We start from the raw sequence: 24,397 nt of genomic DNA, 5'->3' as shown, positions 1-24,397 counted from the left end.
GCGATCCTCTTTTGTGTGTGATTGTGTCCGCCGGACTTTGCAAGTCAAGAATGGCTCCGCGGGCAGGTCCATGTCTCGCTTCTTCCTGCTTCCTCTTTGGAGGCGACTCGGCTGGGACAAGTGGGACAGCTCCTTCCCCTACAACTGGACGACGCCATGGTTCTATGGAGACGTCGTTCGATTTGTGGGGGAGCATCAACTGGAGGGACTCAAGCCCGACTTGTGGAAGCCCAAAACTATCCACAAGCTAATCAGAGCCAAGGATGACGTGGAGAACATCACAGGACTTCACCAGGACACGCTGGAGACTGTGTGGACAAATGTGTCGTCTGACAGGCTGACCAACGGGCACAAGGACTTGACGTGGATGGCGATTCAGGGCGGACTGCCCGTCCGGTCATTCATGCATGCCCGGAACCTGTGCAAGACCCGGTACTGCCCAAGGTGCCCCTTCATGGAGGAAACATCTTTGCACACTTTTTGGGACTGCGGATTTGCACAGCGCCTATTGACTGCACTTGAGGACGACCTGAGGAACTCTGTCCCCAGGGCGAGCCTATCGCACCATTCTGTGCTTTACGGACTCTTCCCTGGGGTTCATACCGTCGGAGCCATCCAGGAGGCTTGGCGCCTTATGAACTGCTTCAAGGATGCCGTTTGGGTCGCCAGGAACCGGCTCATCTTGAGGAGGGAGAGGATGTCCATCCAGGACTGCCGCAGGCTGATCCACAGCCTGCTCAGAGACTATTCCATCATGGACGGTCCGGAGGACGAGGATGAGGACTAAACCCCTCCTCCCCCTCTCCTCTTATGTGTCTTGTCTTTCAATAAAGCTTCGGGCCTGTGATTTTCCCCTCCCCATCCCCTTTTTCCCAATCTCCATCCCTTATCACGGTTCGTCGTACTGTATTGATTGACATACTTTTTCTTTCAGATTGAGTGTTTTGTGTAGCATAGGGGTGTGATGTGTCTAGTTAGTGCGTCGTATCCTCATGCTATGTAAATATGATGTAGAATTCTGTGTGTACTGGGCTGCGGCACTGTACACTGTCTGTTAACTTATTTTTTGTGCTAATAAAAGATATATTCAATCAAAAAAAAAATCTGTTCTTATCAGTTTAATATCTGATACGTCCCCTATCTGGGGACCATATATTAAATGGATTTTTAGAACAGGGAGATGGAAAAAGAGCTTGCTCTGTCCACTCCATGCATTGACCTGGTATTGCAGTATCTCCAGGACCGGTGCACCCCTTCTTTAATGCAGTTTCTAAAATCAGAAAGAATTGAATTCAATGTTTTTTGTTCATTTTGCTTGTTTGTCGGATTTTGGGATGGACTCTTTGGCTTTGCTTTTCTTCTCCTCATTGGATTTTTCATGTTCAAAGTTGCAGAAGCCAGATTACAAGCTCATTTTGGTTCAACTTCAGCAACTGTGCATTGCATTGCCATGTAATGTGATGCAATGCTATCTTTCTAGCTCTCCCTTTTTACTTCCTTTTGGATAAACAGACATATTAGGCAAGCATTTTGGAGCTTTCACCTAAATAACTACAGGTGGTGAGATAAGCTGCACAATATAATTGACCTTTCAGTATATTGTTGCACACACACCATCTATTTAGCAAATGCCCTTGTTATCAACAGCAGCCTTTTAAACTCACCTGAGCTAACAGGTATGTGCGCTGGTTACTCTGCTGCGCTTAAAATTTCTTTTTTGGTTTGCTACAATGCCTTTTCTGAAACGTTGTCTCCTTCTGCTGGAACACTGACTTCTTTCATTTAATGCCTGCAGACTATAAAAGAGAACCCAACCCAAAAAGTTTGGTTGATTAGTCTGTGGCATTCTGTTAAACTGTTGCTTATGGCGGTCTCTGTCAGCTTCTCAGCGACATTCAGCCAGCCAGGTATCCTGCCTGCAGTAGATGGAATGTGGCAATGGAACGCTGGCTGCGCGTGTCATAATAGGCTCTGAGCCTTTATATACCTGTGCACAGCAGCAGCCACCTTCAGTCTGCTGCTGGACAGCCAGCAGCAGCAGCAGCAGGAGAGGTATGTAATCAGGAGCCCTCCTGCTAAGGGTAGACAGCTGCTCGTTCCACCCCACCCCCCGCCTTAATTGGTTCTCCTCCCTTCCAACGGTGTTGAGGCGGGTGGGAACAGCAGGGGGTGAAGGTGCTGTGTTTAAAGAGGTGGAGTTATGCAGATCTAAAACGCGTGGATTGCAGCAGCAGCAAGCCGAAAAGTGCAGGCATGTAAGGGATCTAGAGGTTGACAACATGTCTTCTTAACGGGAGTCCAGGAGCTCATCTCCACAAATGGACTTTTCAGGATCCTTGGGTGGCTCCGTAGTTTGAAACCAATTCTGGTTATCGCTTCTCGGCCTTTTGGCTAAGATCAAGTGTAGTATCTGTTCTTATCAGTTTAATATCTGATACGTCCCCTATCTGGGGACCATATATTAAATGGATTTTTAGAACAGAGAGATGGAAAAAGAGCTTGCTCTGTCCACTCCACGCATTGACCTGGTATTGCAGTATCTCCAGGACCGGTGCACCCCTTCTTTAATGCAGTTTCTAAAATCAGAAAGAATTGAATTCAATGTTTTTTGTTCATTTTGCTTGTTTGTCGGATTTTGGGATGGACTCTTTGGCTTTGCTTTTCTTCTCCTCATTGGATTTTTCATGTTCAAAGTTGCAGAAGCCAGATTACAAGCTCATTTTGGTTCAACTTCAGCAACTGTGCATTGCATTGCCATGTAATGTGATGCAATGCTATCTTTCTAGCTCTCCCTTTTTACTTCCTTTTGGATAAACAGACATATTAGGCAAGCATTTTGGAGCTTTCACCTAAATAACTACAGGTGGTGAGATAAGCTGCACAATATAATTGACCTTTCAGTATATTGTTGCACACACACCATCTATTTAGCAAATGCCCTTGTTATCAACAGCAGCCTTTTAAACTCACCTGAGCTAACAGGTATGTGCGCTGGTTACTCTGCTGCGCTTAAAATTTCTTTTTTGGTTTGCTACAATGCCTTTTCTGAAACGTTGTCTCCTTCTGCTGGAACACTGACTTCTTTCATTTAATGCCTGCAGACTATAAAAGAGAACCCAACCCAAAAAGTTTGGTTGATTAGTCTGTGGCATTCTGTTAAACTGTTGCTTATGGCGGTCTCTGTGAGCTTCTCAGCGACATTCAGCCAGCCAGGTATCCTGCCTGCAGTAGATGGAATGTGGCAATGGAACGCTGGCTGCGCGTGTCATAATAGGCTCTGAGCCTTTATATACCTGTGCACAGCAGCAGCCACCTTCAGTCTGCTGCTGGACAGCCAGCAGCAGCAGCAGCAGGAGAGGTATGTAATCAGGAGCCCTCCTGCTAAGGGTAGACAGCTGCTCGTTCCACCCCACCCCCCGCCTTAATTGGTTCTCCTCCCTTCCAACGGTGTTGAGGCGGGTGGGAACAGCAGGGGGTGAAGGTGCTGTGTTTAAAGAGGTGGAGTTATGCAGATCTAAAACGCGTGGATTGCAGCAGCAGCAAGCCGAAAAGTGCAGGCATGTAAGGGATCTAGAGGTTGACAACATGTCTTCTTAACGGGAGTCCAGGAGCTCATCTCCACAAATGGACTTTTCAGGATCCTTGGGTGGCTCCGTAGTTTGAAACCAATTCTGGTTATCGCTTCTCGGCCTTTTGGCTAAGATCAAGTGTAGTATCTGTTCTTATCAGTTTAATATCTGATACGTCCCCTATCTGGGGACCATATATTAAATGGATTTTTAGAACAGGGAGATGGAAAAAGAGCTTGCTCTGTCCACTCCACGCATTGACCTGGTATTGCAGTATCTCCAGGACCGGTGCACCCCTTCTTTAATGCAGTTTCTAAAATCAGAAAGAATTGAATTCAATGTTTTTTGTTCATTTTGCTTGTTTGTCGGATTTTGGGATGGACTCTTTGGCTTTGCTTTTCTTCTCCTCATTGGATTTTTCATGTTCAAAGTTGCAGAAGCCAGATTACAAGCTCATTTTGGTTCAACTTCAGCAACTGTGCATTGCATTGCCATGTAATGTGATGCAATGCTATCTTTCTAGCTCTCCCTTTTTACTTCCTTTTGGATAAACAGACATATTAGGCAAGCATTTTGGAGCTTTCACCTAAATAACTACAGGTGGTGAGATAAGCTGCACAATATAATTGACCTTTCAGTATATTGTTGCACACACACCATCTATTTAGCAAATGCCCTTGTTATCAACAGCAGCCTTTTAAACTCACCTGAGCTAACAGGTATGTGCGCTGGTTACTCTGCTGCGCTTAAAATTTCTTTTTTGGTTTGCTACAATGCCTTTTCTGAAACGTTGTCTCCTTCTGCTGGAACACTGACTTCTTTCATTTAATGCCTGCAGACTATAAAAGAGAACCCAACCCAAAAAGTTTGGTTGATTAGTCTGTGGCATTCTGTTAAACTGTTGCTTATGGCGGTCTCTGTGAGCTTCTCAGCGACATTCAGCCAACCAGGTATCCTGCCTGCAGTAGATGGAATGTGGCAATGGAACGCTGGCTGCGCGTGTCATAATAGGCTCTGAGCCTTTATATACCTGTGCACAGCAGCAGCCACCTTCAGTCTGCTGCTGGACAGCCAGCAGCAGCAGCAGCAGGAGAGGTATGTAATCAGGAGCCCTCCTGCTAAGGGTAGACAGCTGCTCGTTCCACCCCACCCCCCGCCTTAATTGGTTCTCCTCCCTTCCAACGGTGTTGAGGCGGGTGGGAACAGCAGGGGGTGAAGGTGCTGTGTTTAAAGAGGTGGAGTTATGCAGATCTAAAACGCGTGGATTGCAGCAGCAGCAAGCCGAAAAGTGCAGGCATGTAAGGGATCTAGAGGTTGACAACATGTCTTCTTAACGGGAGTCCAGGAGCTCATCTCCACAAATGGACTTTTCAGGATCCTTGGGTGGCTCCGTAGTTTGAAACCAATTCTGGTTATCGCTTCTCGGCCTTTTGGCTAAGATCAAGTGTAGTATCTGTTCTTATCAGTTTAATATCTGATACATCCCCTATCTGGGGACCATATATTAAATGGATTTTTAGAACAGGGAGATGGAAAAAGAGCTTGCTCTGTCCACTCCACGCATTGACCTGGTATTGCAGTATCTCCAGGACCGGTGCACCCCTTCTTTAATGCAGTTTCTAAAATCAGAAAGTATTAAATTCAATGTTTTTTGTTCATTTTGCTTGTTTGTCGGATTTTGGGATGGACTCTTTGGCTTTGCTTTTCTTCTCCTCATTGGATTTTTCATGTTCAAAGTTGCAGAAGCCAGATTACAAGCTCATTTTGGTTCAACTTCAGCAACTGTGCATTGCATTGCCATGTAATGTGATGCAATGCTATCTTTCTAGCTCTCCCTTTTTACTTCCTTTTGGATAAACAGACATATTAGGCAAGCATTTTGGAGCTTTCACCTAAATAACTACAGGTGGTGAGATAAGCTGCACAATATAATTGACCTTTCAGTATATTGTTGCACACACACCATCTATTTAGCAAATGCCCTTGTTATCAACAGCAGCCTTTTAAACTCACCTGAGCTAACAGGTATGTGCGCTGGTTACTCTGCTGCGCTTAAAATTTCTTTTTTGGTTTGCTACAATGCCTTTTCTGAAACGTTGTCTCCTTCTGCTGGAACACTGACTTCTTTCATTTAATGCCTGCAGACTATAAAAGAGAACCCAACCCAAAAAGTTTGGTTGATTAGTCTGTGGCATTCTGTTAAACTGTTGCTTATGGCGGTCTCTGTGAGCTTCTCAGCGACATTCAGCCAGCCAGGTATCCTGCCTGCAGTAGATGGAATGTGGCAATGGAACGCTGGCTGCGCGTGTCATAATAGGCTCTGAGCCTTTATATACCTGTGCACAGCAGCAGCCACCTTCAGTCTGCTGCTGGACAGCCAGCAGCAGCAGCAGCAGGAGAGGTATGTAATCAGGAGCCCTCCTGCTAAGGGTAGACAGCTGCTCGTTCCACCCCACCCCCCGCCTTAATTGGTTCTCCTCCCTTCCAACGGTGTTGAGGCGGGTGGGAACAGCAGGGGGTGAAGGTGCTGTGTTTAAAGAGGTGGAGTTATGCAGATCTAAAACGCGTGGATTGCAGCAGCAGCAAGCCGAAAAGTGCAGGCATGTAAGGGATCTAGAGGTTGACAACATGTCTTCTTAACGGGAGTCCAGGAGCTCATCTCCACAAATGGACTTTTCAGGATCCTTGGGTGGCTCCGTAGTTTGAAACCAATTCTGGTTATCGCTTCTCGGCCTTTTGGCTAAGATCAAGTGTAGTATCTGTTCTTATCAGTTTAATATCTGATAAGTCCCCTATCTGGGGACCATATATTAAATGGATTTTTAGAACAGGGAGATGGAAAAAGAGCTTGCTCTGTCCACTCCACGCATTGACCTGGTATTGCAGTATCTCCAGGACCGGTGCACCCCTTCTTTAATGCAGTTTCTAAAATCAGAAAGAATTGAATTCAATGTTTTTTGTTCATTTTGCTTGTTTGTCGGATTTTGGGATGGACTCTTTGGCTTTGCTTTTCTTCTCATTGGATTTTTCATGTTCAAAGTTGCAGAAGCCAGATTACAAGCTCATTTTGGTTCAACTTCAGCAACTGTGCATTGCATTGCCATGTAATGTGATGCAATGCTATCTTTCTAGCTCTCCCTTTTTACTTCCTTTTGGATAAACAGACATATTAGGCAAGCATTTTGGAGCTTTCACCTAAATAACTACAGGTGGTGAGATAAGCTGCACAATATAATTGACCTTTCAGTATATTGTTGCACACACACCATCTATTTAGCAAATGCCCTTGTTATCAACAGCAGCCTTTTAATCTCACCTGAGCTAACAGGTATGTGCGCTGGTTACTCTGCTGCGCTTAAAATTTCTTTTTTGGTTTGCTACAATGCCTTTTCTGAAACGTTGTCTCCTTCTGCTGGAACACTGACTTCTTTCATTTAATGCTTGCAGACTATAAAAGAGAACCCAACCCAAAAAGTTTGGTTGATTAGTCTGTGGCATTCTGTTAAACTGTTGCTTATGGCGGTCTCTGTGAGCTTCTCAGCGACATTCAGCCAGCCAGGTATCCTGCCTGCAGTAGATGGAATGTGGCAATGGAACGCTGGCTGCGCGTGTCATAATAGGCTCTGAGCCTTTATATACCTGTGCACAGCAGCAGCCACCTTCAGTCTGCTGCTGGACAGCCAGCAGCAGCAGCAGCAGGAGAGGTATGTAATCAGGAGCCCTCCTGTTAAGGGTAGACAGCTGCTCGTTCCACCCCACCCCCCGCCTTAATTGGTTCTCCTCCCTTCCAACGGTGTTGAGGCGGGTGGGAACAGCAGGGGGTGAAGGTGCTGTGTTTAAAGAGGTGGAGTTATGCAGATCTAAAACGCGTGGATTGCAGCAGCAGCAAGCCGAAAAGTGCAGGCATGTAAGGGATCTAGAGGTTGACAACATGTCTTCTTAACGGGAGTCCAGGAGCTCATCTCCACAAATGGACTTTTCAGGATCCTTGGGTGGCTCCGTAGTTTGAAACCAATTCTGGTTATCGCTTCTCGGCCTTTTGGCTAAGATCAAGTGTAGTATCTGTTCTTATCAGTTTAATATCTGATACGTCCCCTATCTGGGGACCATATATTAAATGGATTTTTAGAACAGGGAGATGGAAAAAGAGCTTGCTCTGTCCACTCCACGCATTGACCTGGTATTGCAGTATCTCCAGGACCGGTGCACCCCTTCTTTAATGCAGTTTCTAAAATCAGAAAGAATTGAATTCAATGTTTTTTGTTCATTTTGCTTGTTTGTCGGATTTTGGGATGGACTCTTTGGCTTTGCTTTTCTTCTCCTCATTGGATTTTTCATGTTCAAAGTTGCAGAAGCCAGATTACAAGCTCATTTTGGTTCAACTTCAGCAACTGTGCATTGCATTGCCATGTAATGTGATGCAATGCTATCTTTCTAGCTCTCCCTTTTTACTTCCTTTTGGATAAACAGACATATTAGGCAAGCATTTTGGAGCTTTCACCTAAATAACTACAGGTGGTGAGATAAGCTGCACAATATAATTGACCTTTCAGTATATTGTTGCACACACACCATCTATTTAGCAAATGCCCTTGTTATCAACAGCAGCCTTTTAAACTCACCTGAGCTAACAGGTATGTGCGCTGGTTACTCTGCTGCGCTTAAAATTTCTTTTTTGGTTTGCTACAATGCCTTTTCTGAAACGTTGTCTCCTTCTGCTGGAACACTGACTTCTTTCATTTAATGCCTGCAGACTATAAAAGAGAACCCAACCCAAAAAGTTTGGTTGATTAGTCTGTGGCATTCTGTTAAACTGTTGCTTATGGCGGTCTCTGTGAGCTTCTCAGCGACATTCAGCCAGCCAGGTATCCTGCCTGCAGTAGATGGAATGTGGCAATGGAACGCTGGCTGCGCGTGTCATAATAGGCTCTGAGCCTTTATATACCTGTGCACAGCAGCAGCCACCTTCAGTCTGCTGCTGGACAGCCAGCAGCAGCAGGAGAGGTATGTAATCAGGAGCCCTCCTGCTAAGGGTAGACAGCTGCTCGTTCCACCCCACCCCCCGCCTTAATTGGTTCTCCTCCCTTCCAACGGTGTTGAGGCGGGTGGGAACAGCAGGGGGTGAAGGTGCTGTGTTTAAAGAGGTGGAGTTATGCAGATCTAAAACGCGTGGATTGCAGCAGCAGCAAGCCGAAAAGTGCAGGCATGTAAGGGATCTAGAGGTTGACAACATGTCTTCTTAACGGGAGTCCAGGAGCTCATCTCCACAAATGGACTTTTCAGGATCCTTGGGTGGCTCCGTAGTTTGAAACCAATTCTGGTTATCGCTTCTCGGCCTTTTGGCTAAGATCAAGTGTAGTATCTGTTCTTATCAGTTTAATATCTGATACGTCCCCTATCTGGGGACCATATATTAAATGGATTTTTAGAACAGGGAGATGGAAAAAGAGCTTGCTCTGTCCACTCCACGCATTGACCTGGTATTGCAGCATCTCCAGGACCGGTGCACCCCTTCTTTAATGCAGTTTCTAAAATCAGAAAGAATTGAATTCAATGTTTTTTGTTCATTTTGCTTGTTTGTCGGATTTTGGGATGGACTCTTTGGCTTTGCTTTTCTTCTCCTCATTGGATTTTTCATGTTCAAAGTTGCAGAAGCCAGATTACAAGCTCATTTTGGTTCAACTTCAGCAACTGTGCATTGCATTGCCATGTAATGTGATGCAATGCTATCTTTCTAGCTCTCCCTTTTTACTTCCTTTTGGATAAACGGACATAGTAGGCAAGCATTTTGGAGCTTTCACCTAAATAACTACAGGTGGTGAGATAAGCTGCACAATATAATTGACCTTTCAGTATATTGTTGCACACACACCATCTATTTAGCAAATGCCCTTGTTATCAACAGCAGCCTTTTAAACTCACCTGAGCTAACAGGTATGTGCGCTGGTTACTCTGCTGCGCTTAAAATTTCTTTTTTGGTTTGCTACAATGCCTTTTCTGAAACGTTGTCTCCTTCTGCTGGAACACTGACTTCTTTCATTTAATGCCTGCAGACTATAAAAGAGAACCCAACCCAAAAAGTTTGGTTGATTAGTCTGTGGCATTCTGTTAAACTGTTGCTTATGGCGGTCTCTGTGAGCTTCTCAGCGACATTCAGCCAGCCAGGTATCCTGCCTGCAGTAGATGGAATGTGGCAATGGAACGCTGGCTGCGCGTGTCATAATAGGCTCTGAGCCTTTATATACCTGTGCACAGCAGCAGCCACCTTCAGTCTGCTGCTGGACAGCCAGCAGCAGCAGCAGCAGGAGAGGTATGTAATCAGGAGCCCTCCTGCTAAGGGTAGACAGCTGCTCGTTCCACCCCACCCCCCGCCTTAATTGGTTCTCCTCCCTTCCAACGGTGTTGAGGCGGGTGGGAACAGCAGGGGGTGAAGGTGCTGTGTTTAAAGAGGTGGAGTTATGCAGATCTAAAACGCGTGGATTGCAGCAGCAGCAAGCCGAAAAGTGCAGGCATGTAAGGGATCTAGAGGTTGACAACATGTCTTCTTAACGGGAGTCCAGGAGCTCATCTCCACAAATGGACTTTTCAGGATCCTTGGGTGGCTCCGTAGTTTGAAACCAATTCTGGTTATCGCTTCTCGGCCTTTTGGCTAAGATCAAGTGTAGTATCTGTTCTTATCAGTTTAATATCTGATACGTCCCCTATCTGGGGACCATATATTAAATGGATTTTTAGAACAGGGAGATGGAAAAAGAGCTTGCTCTGTCCACTCCACGCATTGACCTGGTATTGCAGTATCTCCAGGACCGGTGCACCCCTTCTTTAATGCAGTTTCTAAAATCAGAAAGAATTGAATTCAATGTTTTTTGTTCATTTTGCTTGTTTGTCGGATTTTGGGATGGACTCTTTGGCTTTGCTTTTCTTCTCCTCATTGGATTTTTCATGTTCAAAGTTGCAGAAGCCAGATTACAAGCTCATTTTGGTTCAACTTCAGCAACTGTGCATTGCATTGCCATGTAATGTGATGCAATGCTATCTTTCTAGCTCTCCCTTTTTACTTCCTTTTGGATAAACAGACATATTAGGCAAGCATTTTGGAGCTTTTACCTAAATAACTACAGGTGGTGAGATAAGCTGCACAATATAATTGACCTTTCAGTATATTGTTGCACACACACCATCTATTTAGCAAATGCCCTTGTTATCAACAGCAGCCTTTTAAACTCACCTGAGCTAACAGGTATGTGCGCTGGTTACTCTGCTGCGCTTAAAATTTCTTTTTTGGTTTGCTACAATGCCTTTTCTGAAACGTTGTCTCCTTCTGCTGGAACACTGACTTCTTTCATTTAATGCCTGCAGACTATAAAAGAGAACCCAACCCAAAAAGTTTGGTTGATTAGTCTGTGGCATTCTGTTAAACTGTTGCTTATGGCGGTCTCTGTGAGCTTCTCAGCGACATTCAGCCAGCCAGGTATCCTGCCTGCAGTAGATGGAATGTGGCAATGGAACGCTGGCTGCGCGTGTCATAATAGGCTCTGAGCCTTTATATACCTGTGCACAGCAGCAGCCACCTTCAGTCTGCTGCTGGACAGCCAGCAGCAGCAGCAGCAGGAGAGGTATGTAATCAGGAGCCCTCCTGCTAAGGGTAGACAGCTGCTCGTTCCACCCCACCCCCCGCCTTAATTGGTTCTCCTCCCTTCCAACGGTGTTGAGGCGGGTGGGAACAGCAGGGGGTGAAGGTGCTGTGTTTAAAGAGGTGGAGTTATGCAGATCTAAAACGCGTGGATTGCAGCAGCAGCAAGCCGAAAAGTGCAGGCATGTAAGGGATCTAGAGGTTGACAACATGTCTTCTTAACGGGAGTCCAGGAGCTCATCTCCACAAATGGACTTTTCAGGATCCTTGGGTGGCTCCGTAGTTTGAAACCAATTCTGGTTATCGCTTCTCGGCCTTTTGGCTAAGATCAAGTGTAGTATCTGTTCTTATCAGTTTAATATCTGATACGTCCCCTATCTGGGGACCATATATTAAATGGATTTTTAGAACAGGGAGATGGAAAAAGAGCTTGCTCTGTCCACTCCACGCATTGACCTGGTATTGCAGTATCTCCAGGACCGGTGCACCCCTTCTTTAATGCAGTTTCTAAAATCAGAAAGAATTGAATTCAATGTTTTTTGTTCATTTTGCTTGTTTGTCGGATTTTGGGATGGACTCTTTGGCTTTGCTTTTCTTCTCCTCATTGGATTTTTCATGTTCAAAGTTGCAGAAGCCAGATTACAAGCTCATTTTGGTTCAACTTCAGCAACTGTGTATTGCATTGCCATGTAATGTGATGCAATGCTATCTTTCTAGCTCTCCCTTTTTACTTCCTTTTGGATAAACAGACATATTAGGCAAGCATTTTGGAGCTTTCACCTAAATAACTACAGGTGGTGAGATAAGCTGCACAATAAAATTGACCTTTCAGTATATTGTTGCACACACACCATCTATTTAGCAAATGCCCTTGTTATCAACAGCAGCCTTTTAAACTCACCTGAGCTAACAGGTATGTGCGCTGGTTACTCTGCTGCGCTTAAAATTTCTTTTTTGGTTTGCTACAATGCCTTTTCTGAAACGTTGTCTCCTTCTGCTGGAACACTGACTTCTTTCATTTAATGCCTGCAGACTATAAAAGAGAACCCAACCCAAAAAGTTTGGTTGATTAGTCTGTGGCATTCTGTTAAACTGTTGCTTATGGCGGTCTCTGTGAGCTTCTCAGCGACATTCAGCCAGCCAGGTATCCTGCCTGCAGTAGATGGAATGTGGCAATGGAACGCTGGCTGCGCGTGTCATAATAGGCTCTGAGCCTTTATATACCTGTGCACAGCAGCAGCCACCTTCAGTCTGCTGCTGGACAGCCAGCAGCAGCAGCAGCAGGAGAGGTATGTAATCAGGAGCCCTCCTGCTAAGGGTAGACAGCTGCTCGTTCCACCCCACCCCCCCGCCTTAATTGGTTCTCCTCCCTTCCAACGGTGTTGAGGCGGGTGGGAACAGCAGGGGGTGAAGGTGCTGTGTTTAAAGAGGTGGAGTTATGCAGATCTAAAACGCGTGGATTGCAGCAGCAGCAAGCCGAAAAGTGCAGGCATGTAAGGGATCTAGAGGTTGACAACATGTCTTCTTAACGGGAGTCCAGGAGCTCATCTCCACAAATGGACTTTTCAGGATCCTTGGGTGGCTCCGTAGTTTGAAACCAATTCTGGTTATCGCTTCTCGGCCTTTTGGCTAAGATCAAGTGTAGTATCTGTTCTTATCAGTTTAATATCTGATACGTCCCCTATCTGGGGACCATATATTAAATGGATTTTTAGAACAGGGAGATGGAAAAAGAACTTGCTCTGTCCACTCCACGCATTGACCTGGTATTGCAGTATCTCCAGGACCGGTGCACCCCTTCTTTAATGCAGTTTCTAAAATCAGAAAGAATTGAATTCAATGTTTTTTGTTCATTTTGCTTGTTTGTCGGATTTTGGGATGGACTCTTTGGCTTTGCTTTTCTTCTCCTCATTGGATTTTTCATGTTCAAAGTTGCAGAAGCCAGATTACAAGCTCATTTTGGTTCAACTTCAGCAACTGTGCATTGCATTGCCATGTAATGTGATGCAATGCTATCTTTCTAGCTCTCCCTTTTTACTTCCTTTTGGATAAACAGACATATTAGGCAAGCATTTTGGAGCTTTCACCTAAATGACTACAGGTGGTGAGATAAGCTGCACAATATAATTGACCTTTCAGTATATTGTTGCACACACACCATCTATTTAGCAAATGCCCTTGTTATCAACAGCAGCCTTTTAAACTCACCTGAGCTAACAGGTATGTGCGCTGGTTACTCTGCTGCGCTTAAAATTTCTTTTTTGGTTTGCTACAATGCCTTTTCTGAAACGTTGTCTCCTTCTGCTGGAACACTGACTTCTTTCATTTAATGCCTGCAGACTATAAAAGAGAACCCAACCCAAAAAGTTTGGTTGATTAGTCTGTGGCATTCTGTTAAACTGTTGCTTATGGCGGTCTCTGTGAGCATCTCAGCGACATTCAGCCAGCCAGGTATCCTGCCTGCAGTAGATGGAATGTGGCAATGGAACGCTGGCTGCGCGTGTCATAATAGGCTCTGAGCCTTTATATACCTGTGCACAGCAGCAGCCACCTTCAGTCTGCTGCTGGACAGCCAGCAGCAGCAGCAGCAGCAGCAGGAGAGGTATGTAATCAGGAGCCCTCCTGCTAAGGGTAGACAGCTGCTCGTTCCACCCCACCCCCCGCCTTAATTGGTTCTCCTCCCTTCCAACGGTGTTGAGGCGGGTGGGAACAGCAGGGGGTGAAGGTGCTGTGTTTAAAGAGGTGGAGTTATGCAGATCTAAAACGCGTGGATTGCAGCAGCAGCAAGCCGAAAAGTGCAGGCATGTAAGGGATCTAGAGGTTGACAACATGTCTTCTTAACGGGAGTCCAGGAGCTCATCTCCACAAATGGACTTTTCAGGATCCTTGGGTGGCTCCGTAGTTTGAAACCAATTCTGGTTATCGCTTCTCGGCCTTTTGGCTAAGATCAAGTGTAGTATCTGTTCTTATCAGTTTAATATCTGATACGTCCCCTATCTGGGGACCATATATTAAATGGATTTTTAGAACAGGGAGATGGAAAAAGAGCTTGCTCTGTCCACTCCACGCATTGACCTGGTATTGCAGTATCTCCAGGACCGGTGCACCCCTTCTTTAATGCAGTTTCTAAAATCAGAAAGAATTGAATTCAATGTTTTTTGTTCATTTTGCTTGTTTGTCGGATTTTGGGATGGACTCTTTGGCTTTGCTTTTCTTCTCCTCATTGGATTTTTCATGTTCAAAGTTGCAGAAGCCAGATTACAAGCTCATTTTGGTTCAACTTCAGCAACTGTGCATTGCATTGCCATGTAATGTGATGCAATGCTATCTTTCTAGCTCTCCCTTTTTACTTCCTTTTGGATAAACAGACATATTAGGCAAGCATTTTGGAGCTTTCACCTAAATAACTACAGGTGGTGAGATAAGCTGCACAATATAATTGACCTTTCAGTATATTGTTGCACACACACCATCTATTTAGCAAATGCCCTTGTTATCAACAGCAGCCTTTTAATCTCACCTGAGCTAACAGGTATGTGCGCTGGTTACTCTGCTGCGCTTAAAATTTCTTTTTTGGTTTGCTACAATGCCTTTTCTGAAACGTTGTCTCCTTCTGCTGGAACACTGACTTCTTTCATTTAATGCCTGCAGACTATAAAAGAGAACCCAACCCAAAAAGTTTGGTTGATTAGTCTGTGGCATTCTGTTAAACTGTTGCTTATGGCGGTCTCTGTGAGCTTCTCAGCGACATTCAGCCAGCCAGGTATCCTGCCTGCAGTAGATGGAATGTGGCAATGGAACGCTGGCTGCGCGTGTCATAATAGGCTCTGAGCCTTTATATACCTGTGCACAGCAGCAGCCACCTTCAGTCTGCTGCTGGACAGCCAGCAGCAGCAGCAGCAGGAGAGGTATGTAATCAGGAGCCCTCCTGCTAAGGGTAGACAGCTGCTCGTTCCACCCCACCCCCCGCCTTAATTGGTTCTCCTCCCTTCCAACGGTGTTGAGGCGGGTGGGAACAGCAGGGGGTGAAGGTGCTGTGTTTAAAGAGGTGGAGTTATGCAGATCTAAAACGCGTGGATTGCAGCAGCAGCAAGCCGAAAAGTGCAGGCATGTAAGGGATCTAGAGGTTGACAACATGTCTTCTTAACGGGAGTCCAGGAGCTCATCTCCACAAATGGACTTTTCAGGATCCTTGGGTGGCTCCGTAGTTTGAAACCAATTCTGGTTATCGCTTCTCGGCCTTTTGGCTAAGATACCACATCTTGCCAGAAGGATTCTAAGCCAATCGTGCCCTTGGCCTTGAGGCATCGGCGGTGTAAAAGCCGTCTTAAGCCTCATGCTGCTTTAGGGGGCAGATACGCAAAGAAACCAAGAAGGCGATCGACCCTATCTACCTTTTGAAGATGGCATCAGCAGTAGCGGCCGCAGTGCGCTATGCCAGAGCTGGTGACCTTCGCATCAAGAACTCTTTCAAGATCGAAGTGGACGATGCATCCAAGGAGAAGTTGACCTTGAAGTTTTTCGTGAGGAGAGTGCTGCTGGAGATCCTAGGAGTAAAGAGGGAAGACATCCTGGCCCTTCAAGATCGCCCCGGTTCCTTCACTTTGACTCTGGAGTCGGAGTATGCGTGCCAGAACCTCTTCCGCCAGATTCACCTGCACCTTTCAGATGAGGATCTTAAAGGACTCACCTTTGTCATCCTTTACTCCGGTGGAGAGAAGCCGCTCGTGGTTCAGATGAGCAACCCTCATGTTCCCTTAGTTAATATTATTTGCTTTCTTCAAAACTATTTCCCAGAACTGCGGTATTCCCACAAGGTCATGAATGAGGAAAACCTCTGGACGGGAAAGCATAAATTTTTTGTTAAATTTTGTGAAGATCCAAATGGCATTGGTGGTCAGCGTCATCCTCCGTCAAGTTTCCTGATCGGTAGGGAGCGGGGGCGCCTCTTCTACCCGGACATGCCCCTCTTCTGCCGGAAATGCATGTGTTTCGGTCACACTTATGAGAACTGCAAGGAGGAGGTGGCAATCTGTAAGAAGTGCTACAAGCATGGACATGCCACAATGGACTGTACCAATGAGATGGTGTGCAACATCTGCCGGGTCCCAGGTCACTCCTTCCGGGAGTGTCCTTTGAAGAAAAAGGCGGAAACCTATGCTGAAACGCTGGCAAAGCAACCTGCCCGTGTGCCTCCATCTGCTCCCGGGGGGCAGAGGCAACCCTCTGCTGTTCCTGCTCCTGCGGGTGCGTCTACAGCGCGGGGGCAGTCTTCTAGCTCTCCAGTACCTGCTCCACAGACCAAGCCTGCTAGTACATCAGGTGGTACGTCTGCACCTGCTGCACAGAGGAAGCCAACCAACCCTCCTGCTCCTGCTGCTAAGGGGGGTCCCACCGGTGCTCCTGTATCTACTGTGCGAACACAACCCCCTGTAGGCGGGTCCACAAGCACTTCAGTGCCTGCTGCACAGGGAAAACCTGCCAGTTCTCCTATTCCTGCTGCGCATAAGCCCACGTCTATGCAGAAACCTCCAGCTGAGAAACCTGTCCGTCCTGAGAGGAGGGAAGCTTCATCTAAGGACTGGGCTGCTGATTCTGATCCGGGTGATATGGTGGTGGAGGGGAGTCCCTCTGCTGAAATCGGGACATTTAGCTCGGAGGAAGAAGCAATGGAGCTGGAAACTCGTAGGAAAAGGAAAACAGATGATAGGTCTGATGAGAATGTGGCCAGGGAGACTTCCAAGAAGTGTCCATTAAAACCAAGTCTTCTGCAATACAAGCCAATGGCTCCCGCTGCCCCTCCTGAGGAGCCAAGGCCTTCAGACCCTATAAACATTTCTTTTTCGGACTCAGAAGTGCAGAGCCCGTTAACATCGGTGGGCTTTATGTCTGATTCTGACAGTAGTGTGACCTGAACTAACCTATCATGACCTCATCAATTAAAGTAGCCTCGCTCAATGTGAGGAGTATAAGGGGCTCTACAAGAAGGGCTGCTTTGTTTTCCTACCTGTCAACAGTGGACTGTGATGTCTTTTGTTTGCAAGAATGTAACATTGACTTTGATATGAATTATGCAGATTTAAGAAAAGATTGGCCTCATGGGCCCTCTATCTGGTCCGGAGATAATGAAAATCGTTCCTCTGGCATTGGAGTGCTGTTTAGGTCGCATGACTTTAAAATCAACTCTTTTGTGGACATTTCTTCTGGACGTGCTCTTTTCTTAAATATTAGTTTTAAAGGTGTGGACTTTAGACTTTTGAACATTTATGCTTCTCCGGTGAAGGAAGAGAGACATCAGTTGTTTGAAGATGTGCAATATTACCTACCTGGTTCATCGCCTCTGATGTTCTGTGGGGATTTCAATTGTGTCTTGCCTGGTGAAGGGAGAAGCGGGAGTTCCGCCGTTCCTAAAAAAGACAAAACAGAGAAACAACTAAAGGATTTGTTAACTGATTTTTTTCTTAGAGACTCCTGGAAAGAGATCCGTAGTAATGATCCCGGTTATACTTGGGAGAACTCTTCTTCTAAATCTCGTATTGATTTTATTTTCATGTCCCAATATGTGAATGTCAAATCTGTTGTCTTAATCCCAAACATTTTTTCAGATCATAAGATGTTGCTATCAGAGTTAGAATTACCTGGGCTTGTCAAGGCAAGAGGAGTTTGGAGGCTAAATACAACATTGTTACAAGATCCTAAGGTAAGAACAGATTTTAAAGCGTTTTTTAATTATTTAAGAACAAAACAACAAAAATTTTTAACTCTGCTAGAATGGTGGGAATACAGCAAGATGAAGATAAAAAGTTTTTTTATCAAGGTCAGCATAGCCAATGCAAGAGAAAAGTCCGCTTGGCATAAAAGGCTTATTACTAAATTGCAGACCTGTTATCAACTAAGAGATGTGGGACTTGAAATGGACGATTTAATTGAAGCAACAAAAAAAGAAATTAAAAAGAGTATAGAGTCGAAGGGTAAGGAAATAATTTATAACTCAAAAATTGAAGTGATGGAGAAAAATGAAAAGTGCTCAAGATTTTTTTTTAAAAAAGTAGTTGCTGCTAAGGAAATGATAACAGAATTAGAGGGTGAAACTACAACTGAAGGTATGCTCAACCAAGCTCACCAGTTTTATCAGCAGCTTTTTAATGAGAAAACTATAGACCAGTCTTTTACTGAAGATGCCCTTAATTCATTAAAAAATAGTCTGAGCCGCGAAGACCAAGAATTGTTATGCACTGAAGTCACCTTGTCGGAAGTAGATGCTGCTATCAAAAGTTTTTCCTATGGGAAAACCCCTGGTTCTGACGGTTTGCCTGTTGAATTTTATCGTGAATTTTGGAATTTTTTAAAACCCGACTTGTTTTTAGTAATCAAAGAAGCTTTTAAGTGTGATATCCTGCCTATATCTTGGAGAAGTGGTCTGGTCTCCCTGATTTTTAAAAAAGGAGCAAAATCCCATCTGGCAAACTGGAGACCAATCACACTGTTGAATGTTGATTACAAGTTGATGTCCAAAATTTTAGTGAACCGTTTTAAAAAAGTTTTATCCAAAGTTATTTATGAAGACCAGGTATGTGGGGTGCCAGGAAGAGGAGTTGCGGAGCATCTCAATACCATCCGCGATGTCATATGGTACCAGCAATCCAGGAAGCAAGACTTAGCAATTTTATCGTTGGATTTTCAAAAGGCTTTTGATCGTGTCTCTCATTGTTTTTTATGGTTGGTTTTAAAAAAAATGGGCTTCCCTGAAATTTTTATCAAGCAAGTGGCACTTTTATATAAGAACTCTTTTAGTAAAATTTTAATCAATGGATTTTTGTCTAATGAAGTGTTTTTGCATTCAGGTGTGAAGCAAGGCTGCCCTTTGTCCCCAGTGCTATTTATATGTGCAATAGAGCCTCTTTTATCTATGCTACGAGAGGATAAAGTGATTAAAGGTGTCCCTATCCCTGGAGGACATGGAAGAGATGTGAAGGTAATGGGCTACATGGATGATATTACTATTTTTTGTTCATCACCTGCCGCTCTCAGGAGAGCTATAAGAACGACCAATTTTTTTTGTGAAGCCTCAGGTTTTAAGTTAAACATTGAGAAATGTGATTGTTTTGTCCGTGGCAATTGGGCGGATGTGTCCATCCCTGATCTCCCGATGCAGTCAGAGAAGATTAAAATTCTGGGCGTGATTTTTGATCGACAGAATGATGGAATGAAGAGCTGGGATGGAGTAAGGGACAAAATACAAAAGAAGATTGACTTTTGGAAATTAAGAAAATTAACAATCGAAGGTAAAGTTTTAATTATTAAGGCCCTTCTGCTTCCTGTCATGTTATATCTCAGTTATGTTTATCCCCCAAGTGACCTTACAGCGAGAAGATTACAGAGAATGCTGTTTGAATTTGTGTGGAACTCTAAGTTCGAAAAGTTGAAGAGAGAAACAATGTACAAGATGCACCACCTTGGTGGTAAGGATGTTCCCAACGTCAAACTGTTTTTATACTCCAAGTTTTTTAGCCTCTGTTTTAAATATATGTTTGCTTCAAGCCCTTGGGCACATTTTTTAAGATATGCAGCTGGCCACATTTTTAGGAGGCGAAAGTGGATATCCATTTCTTTAACAAGCCCAGTGTTGTTATCACCTCCACAACAATATGCCATCCTGGAGAAAGTTATCAGATTATATGGCCTAGATTCTTTTGAGATGGAGACATTGAAGAATGCAAGGAAGCTGCTGCAGCAATTAAAAAAGAAAGAAACTTTGACGCCCATAAGCCATTATTCATATAGCAGAGTCACTAAAATATGGAATTTAACAAATGCACCTTACCTGATGAATCAACATAAAGACTTAGCTTGGATGATTGTGCAGGAATGTTTACCGACTCGTGATTTCCAGTATAAAAGAAGACTTAGCACTATACAAACCTGCCCGAGGCATCAGTGCAATAATGATGAGACTACTATGCACCTTATTTGGAATTGTGATTTTGCACAGCAAGTGTGGAAAGACTGTGGTGAGCTTTTAAAATTTTTATCTGGTCTTAATTTTTTAAGCCATGAAGTGGTTTTATATGGGATTTTACCAAACATGACGAAAGAAAAAGAGAGAGTTTTATGGTGCACTTTGAGTTGTGTTAAAAGTGCTCTATGGAAGACCAGAAACATATTGTTGTTTAAAAGAGACTATATAGAAGTCAAGGATTGTATAAGACTGGCATTAAGTGAAATTTATATGTACTACCTAATGGATATGAAGAAGCTTGGAAAGAAAAGAGCCCTGAGTATATGGAACTATCACCTATGGAAGATGTTATTTTAAAGCTCTGAAGAAAAGATAAAGACTACGATATTTTAAATATAAACGCAAAATCTGTTCTTATCAGTTTAATATCTGATACGTCCCCTATCTGGGGACCATATATTAAATGGATTTTTAGAACAGGGAGATGGAAAAAGAGCTTGCTCTGTCCACTCCACGCATTGACCTGGTATTGCAGTATCTCCAGGACCAGTGCACCCCTTCTTTAATGCAGTTTCTAAAATCAGAAAGAATTGAATTCAATGTTTTTTGTTCATTTTGCTTGTTTGTCGGATTTTGGGATGGACTCTTTGGCTTTGCTTTTCTTCTCCTCATTGGATTTTTCATGTTCAAAGTTGCAGAAGCCAGATTACAAGCTCATTTTGGTTCAACTTCAGCAACTGTGCATTGCATTGCCATGTAATGTGATGCAATGCTATCTTTCTAGCTCTCCCTTTTTACTTCCTTTTGGATAAACAGACATATTAGGCAAGCATTTTGGAGCTTTCACCTAAATAACTACAGGTGGTGAGATAAGCTGCACAATATAATTGACCTTTCAGTATATTGTTGCACACACACCATCTATTTAGCAAATGCCCTTGTTATCAACAGCAGCCTTTTAAACTCACCTGAGCTAACAGGTATGTGCGCTGGTTACTCTGCTGCGCTTAAAATTTCTTTTTTGGTTTGCTACAATGCCTTTTCTGAAACGTTGTCTCCTTCTGCTGGAACACTGACTTCTTTCATTTAATGCCTGCAGACTATAAAAGAGAACCCAACCCAAAAAGTTTGGTTGATTAGTCTGTGGCATTCTGTTAAACTGTTGCTTATGGCGGTCTCTGTGAGCTTCTCAGCGACATTCAGCCAGCCAGGTATCCTGCCTGCAGTAGATGGAATGTGGCAATGGAACGCTGGCTGCGCGTGTCATAATAGGCTCTGAGCCTTTATATACCTGTGCACAGCAGCAGCCACCTTCAGTCTGCTGCTAGACAGCCAGCAGCAGCAGCAGCAGGAGAGGTATGTAATCAGGAGCCCTCCTGCTAAGGGTAGACAGCTGCTCGTTCCACCCCACCCCCCGCCTTAATTGGTTCTCCTCCCTTCCAACGGTGTTGAGGCGGGTGGGAACAGCAGGGGGTGAAGGTGCTGTGTTTAAAGAGGTGGAGTTATGCAGATCTAAAACGCGTGGATTGCAGCAGCAGCAAGCCGAAAAGTGCAGGCATGTAAGGGATCTAGAGGTTGACAACATGTCTTCTTAACGGGAGTCCAGGAGCTCATCTCCACAAATGGACTTTTCAGGATCCTTGGGTGGCTCCGTAGTTTGAAACCAATTCTGGTTATCGCTTCTCGGCCTTTTGGCACGATCTGTAGTGGGTTGTGACATTGGGCTGAAGGTTACTGTGGTGGCAGAACCGATTCTTGGCCTTTGGAGATATCCAGTGCTGCTTTTGGGAATCGGTGCTAAAGCTGCAGTGCCTTTTCTTTACGGAGGACGGTGTGTTGGAGGGAGGACGAACTTCGTGGAGGCTGCGATCCGTGTGTGATATTTTCCTTGGTATCTGGAAAAGAAGAGGAAAATCATGGAGACAAGGAGAAACCCTGGAGGAAGGAAGGAGAATCAAGCAAGCAACCCGAATGATTATTTCTCGGAGGAGCATCCGCTGAAGGACACCATCAGGTTCGTGGTTGCTCCTGACCACCGGCAGGTGAAAGATTCTCAATTTATTTTCAATGTTATTTGTAAGCTCTTGAAGATCGACAAGGAGCATCTTTTTTGCTTTCAATCTTTTTTTTCTCGAGGACTTTATGATGTTACGCTTAATAAAGCCTCGCAGTGTGAAAGTGCCTACGCTCTTTATGAAGTAAATAAAGAGAAGGTAGAGCTGGAGGGGGTGAAAGTAATCCCCTCTTTTCAGTTTTCAATGAAAGTACTGACGATTCATTTGTTTAGTCCATTTATTACAGACTCTGAGGTTGAAAGTTAACTATCAATGTATTGTGACAAAATCATCCCTAAGAGACGCGGGGAAACACAGTTTGGAGTGTGGAACGGGAAACGTGTGTATGTGGTATCATTTAGGAAGAACCCGAATGAGGAGGGGGGCGTGTCCAGACCTCCGCCGCAGGTTTATATCAACCATAGCCGCGGTTATTTATTCTTCCCAGGGATGCCACACTACTGCCGTGTGTGTAAAAAATATGGACATCTGGATGCAGAATGTAACAAGTGTTTTAGTTGCATGGGTACTCCTCACCAGATGGATGAGTGCCCTAAAAATAAGAAAAAGGATGTAGAGGAGATGGACACATCGCCTGAAGAACAGCAACAAGAAGCTAAAGACGATGTGGAAGCAGGCATTGCTGCTGAAGAGGAAAAAGGGGAAGAGGAGAAAGAAAGGAGTGAGAAGGAGGAGACAGAAAGAAAGAGAAAAGAGGAAGAGGAGGGACGGGCAATGAAGGAGAAGAAGAAGGAGGAACGGGTTAAAAAATCACAAGAAGAAGAGGAAAGGAAGTTGGAAGAAAGGAAGAGAAAGAAGGAAGAGGAAAAACAGAAGAGGATAGAGGACATAGAAAAAAGGGCCATGGAGATAAAGAAACAGATGGAAAGGAAAAAGAGAGAAGAGCAGAAGAAAGAAGATAAGAAGAAAGAAGATAAGAATGAAAAGAAGAAGATAGAAGAACAGAAGAAAGAAGATCAGAAGAGAGAAGAGAAGAGTCAAATGTTGCAAGAAATTTCTCCACTAAGTAAAGGGAGTAGTTGTGGAGGGGAAAGTGATATTCCAGAAGTAGTGGAGTCCACTCCTACTAATTCCCTGTCGCAGAGCTTACCTTGCGCGCAGGTACAAATGGACTGCACAGAAAAATCTCTAAAAAGAAGTGTGGATAGAAGTGATAATGAAGGAATACCATGTGGTGGGAAAGTAAAGGCATTAGAAGCAACAAGTCTGCTGGGGAGTGTGTCATCTTCGGATGTATCAGATCTGGAGGTAGACCCATCTTCTCCGGCAGTAGAGAATGAGGGCGGAGGGAAGAGCCCTGCACTAAATGTTAGAAGATGATCCGCTCAATGTCCCTGAATGTTCAGGGGTTTAACGACCTATATAAGAGAACTGCTTTATATGATTTTTTAAATAATGAAAATATTGATTTTATCTTTCTACAAGAATGTAATTTGACAAAAAAAATAAGCTATGAATATTTACAGGGTATATGGAAGGGTAACTTATGCTTTTCTGGTGGGAACGAGTCAAAAATTGATGGTGTGGGGTTTTTATGCTCTAAAGATTGGGAGATTGTAAATTATGAAGAGATATACCCTGGGAGGATTTTAAGAATTGATGTGCAGAAAAATGGGAAGAAAGTGAGGTGTTTTAATGTGTATGCAAATGCAGAAAAAGCCTTGAGATTACATTTGTTTGAACTGTTGCAGCTGTTTTTACCTGGAGTAGATCCATTAGTTTTAGGTGGGGATTTTAATTGTCATTTAAAAAATGTAAAAGATGGGTCAGCTTCATGTCTTAGAAATATTTTAGCAGCTTTTAATCTTAAAGATACATGGGCATTAGATGGACAAAAAAAGGAGCATGAAGTCGCTTGGGTGGGGAGAGGTGTTTCATCCAGAATAGATTATATTTTTATATCTCAAGCCCTAACATGCTCAGGTTTTAAAACGCATTCAACACCTTTTTCAGATCATAAAATAATAGAATGTAGTTTTAAAATAGAATCAGATGTGGATAAAAGACCGTCACACTGGAAATTTAATGTATCCCTACTACAAGACGAGGTGGTTATGGAAGGTTTTAAAAAGCTGTATGAAAAACTGAAGCTAAAAAAAACGTTTTTTAAATCTATTTTTAATTGGTGGGATTTTGTCAAGAAGGAGGTAAAAATATTTTT

At 44.1% G+C, this 24,397-nt stretch overlaps 11 non-coding genes and 1 pseudogene across 11 annotated transcripts; all 12 read left to right on the top strand.

The window, feature by feature from the left end:
- Positions 1–1,059: 1,059 nt before the first annotated feature.
- On the top strand, positions 1,060–1,256 carry LOC141228350 (U2 spliceosomal RNA). The gene has a single exon (XR_012295265.1). It is a non-coding gene; the product is annotated as a U2 spliceosomal RNA (small nuclear RNA).
- A 1,115-nt stretch (positions 1,257–2,371) lies between these two features.
- LOC141228299 (U2 spliceosomal RNA) lies at positions 2,372–2,562 on the top strand. The gene has a single exon (XR_012295214.1). It is a non-coding gene; the product is annotated as a U2 spliceosomal RNA (small nuclear RNA).
- Positions 2,563–3,677: 1,115 nt separating this feature from the next.
- On the top strand, positions 3,678–3,868 carry LOC141228961 (U2 spliceosomal RNA). Its single transcript, XR_012295754.1, has one exon. It is a non-coding gene; the product is annotated as a U2 spliceosomal RNA (small nuclear RNA).
- A 1,115-nt stretch (positions 3,869–4,983) lies between these two features.
- On the top strand, positions 4,984–5,174 carry LOC141228233 (U2 spliceosomal RNA). The gene has a single exon (XR_012295152.1). It is a non-coding gene; the product is annotated as a U2 spliceosomal RNA (small nuclear RNA).
- Positions 5,175–6,289: 1,115 nt separating this feature from the next.
- Positions 6,290–6,480, top strand: LOC141228201 (U2 spliceosomal RNA). Its single transcript, XR_012295120.1, has one exon. It is a non-coding gene; the product is annotated as a U2 spliceosomal RNA (small nuclear RNA).
- A 1,112-nt stretch (positions 6,481–7,592) lies between these two features.
- On the top strand, positions 7,593–7,783 carry LOC141228959 (U2 spliceosomal RNA). The gene has a single exon (XR_012295752.1). It is a non-coding gene; the product is annotated as a U2 spliceosomal RNA (small nuclear RNA).
- Positions 7,784–8,892: 1,109 nt separating this feature from the next.
- Positions 8,893–9,083, top strand: LOC141228221 (U2 spliceosomal RNA). Its single transcript, XR_012295140.1, has one exon. It is a non-coding gene; the product is annotated as a U2 spliceosomal RNA (small nuclear RNA).
- A 1,115-nt stretch (positions 9,084–10,198) lies between these two features.
- Positions 10,199–10,389, top strand: LOC141228958 (U2 spliceosomal RNA). The gene has a single exon (XR_012295751.1). It is a non-coding gene; the product is annotated as a U2 spliceosomal RNA (small nuclear RNA).
- A 1,115-nt stretch (positions 10,390–11,504) lies between these two features.
- LOC141228957 (U2 spliceosomal RNA) lies at positions 11,505–11,695 on the top strand. Its single transcript, XR_012295750.1, has one exon. It is a non-coding gene; the product is annotated as a U2 spliceosomal RNA (small nuclear RNA).
- A 1,116-nt stretch (positions 11,696–12,811) lies between these two features.
- Positions 12,812–13,002, top strand: LOC141228307 (U2 spliceosomal RNA). The gene has a single exon (XR_012295222.1). It is a non-coding gene; the product is annotated as a U2 spliceosomal RNA (small nuclear RNA).
- A 1,121-nt stretch (positions 13,003–14,123) lies between these two features.
- On the top strand, positions 14,124–14,314 carry LOC141228956 (U2 spliceosomal RNA). The gene has a single exon (XR_012295749.1). It is a non-coding gene; the product is annotated as a U2 spliceosomal RNA (small nuclear RNA).
- A 6,231-nt stretch (positions 14,315–20,545) lies between these two features.
- Positions 20,546–20,721, top strand: LOC141228366 (U2 spliceosomal RNA; annotated as a pseudogene).
- The last annotated feature ends 3,676 nt before the right edge of the window (positions 20,722–24,397 follow it).

Source organism: Phyllobates terribilis, unplaced genomic scaffold, assembly GCF_046119375.1.
Source record: "Phyllobates terribilis strain yellow unplaced genomic scaffold, ASM4611937v1 Scaffold_437__1_contigs__length_1545540, whole genome shotgun sequence".
NCBI classification, from domain to species: Eukaryota; Metazoa; Chordata; class Amphibia; order Anura; family Dendrobatidae; genus Phyllobates; species Phyllobates terribilis.
This window is presented reverse-complemented; position numbering and strand designations above follow the sequence as displayed.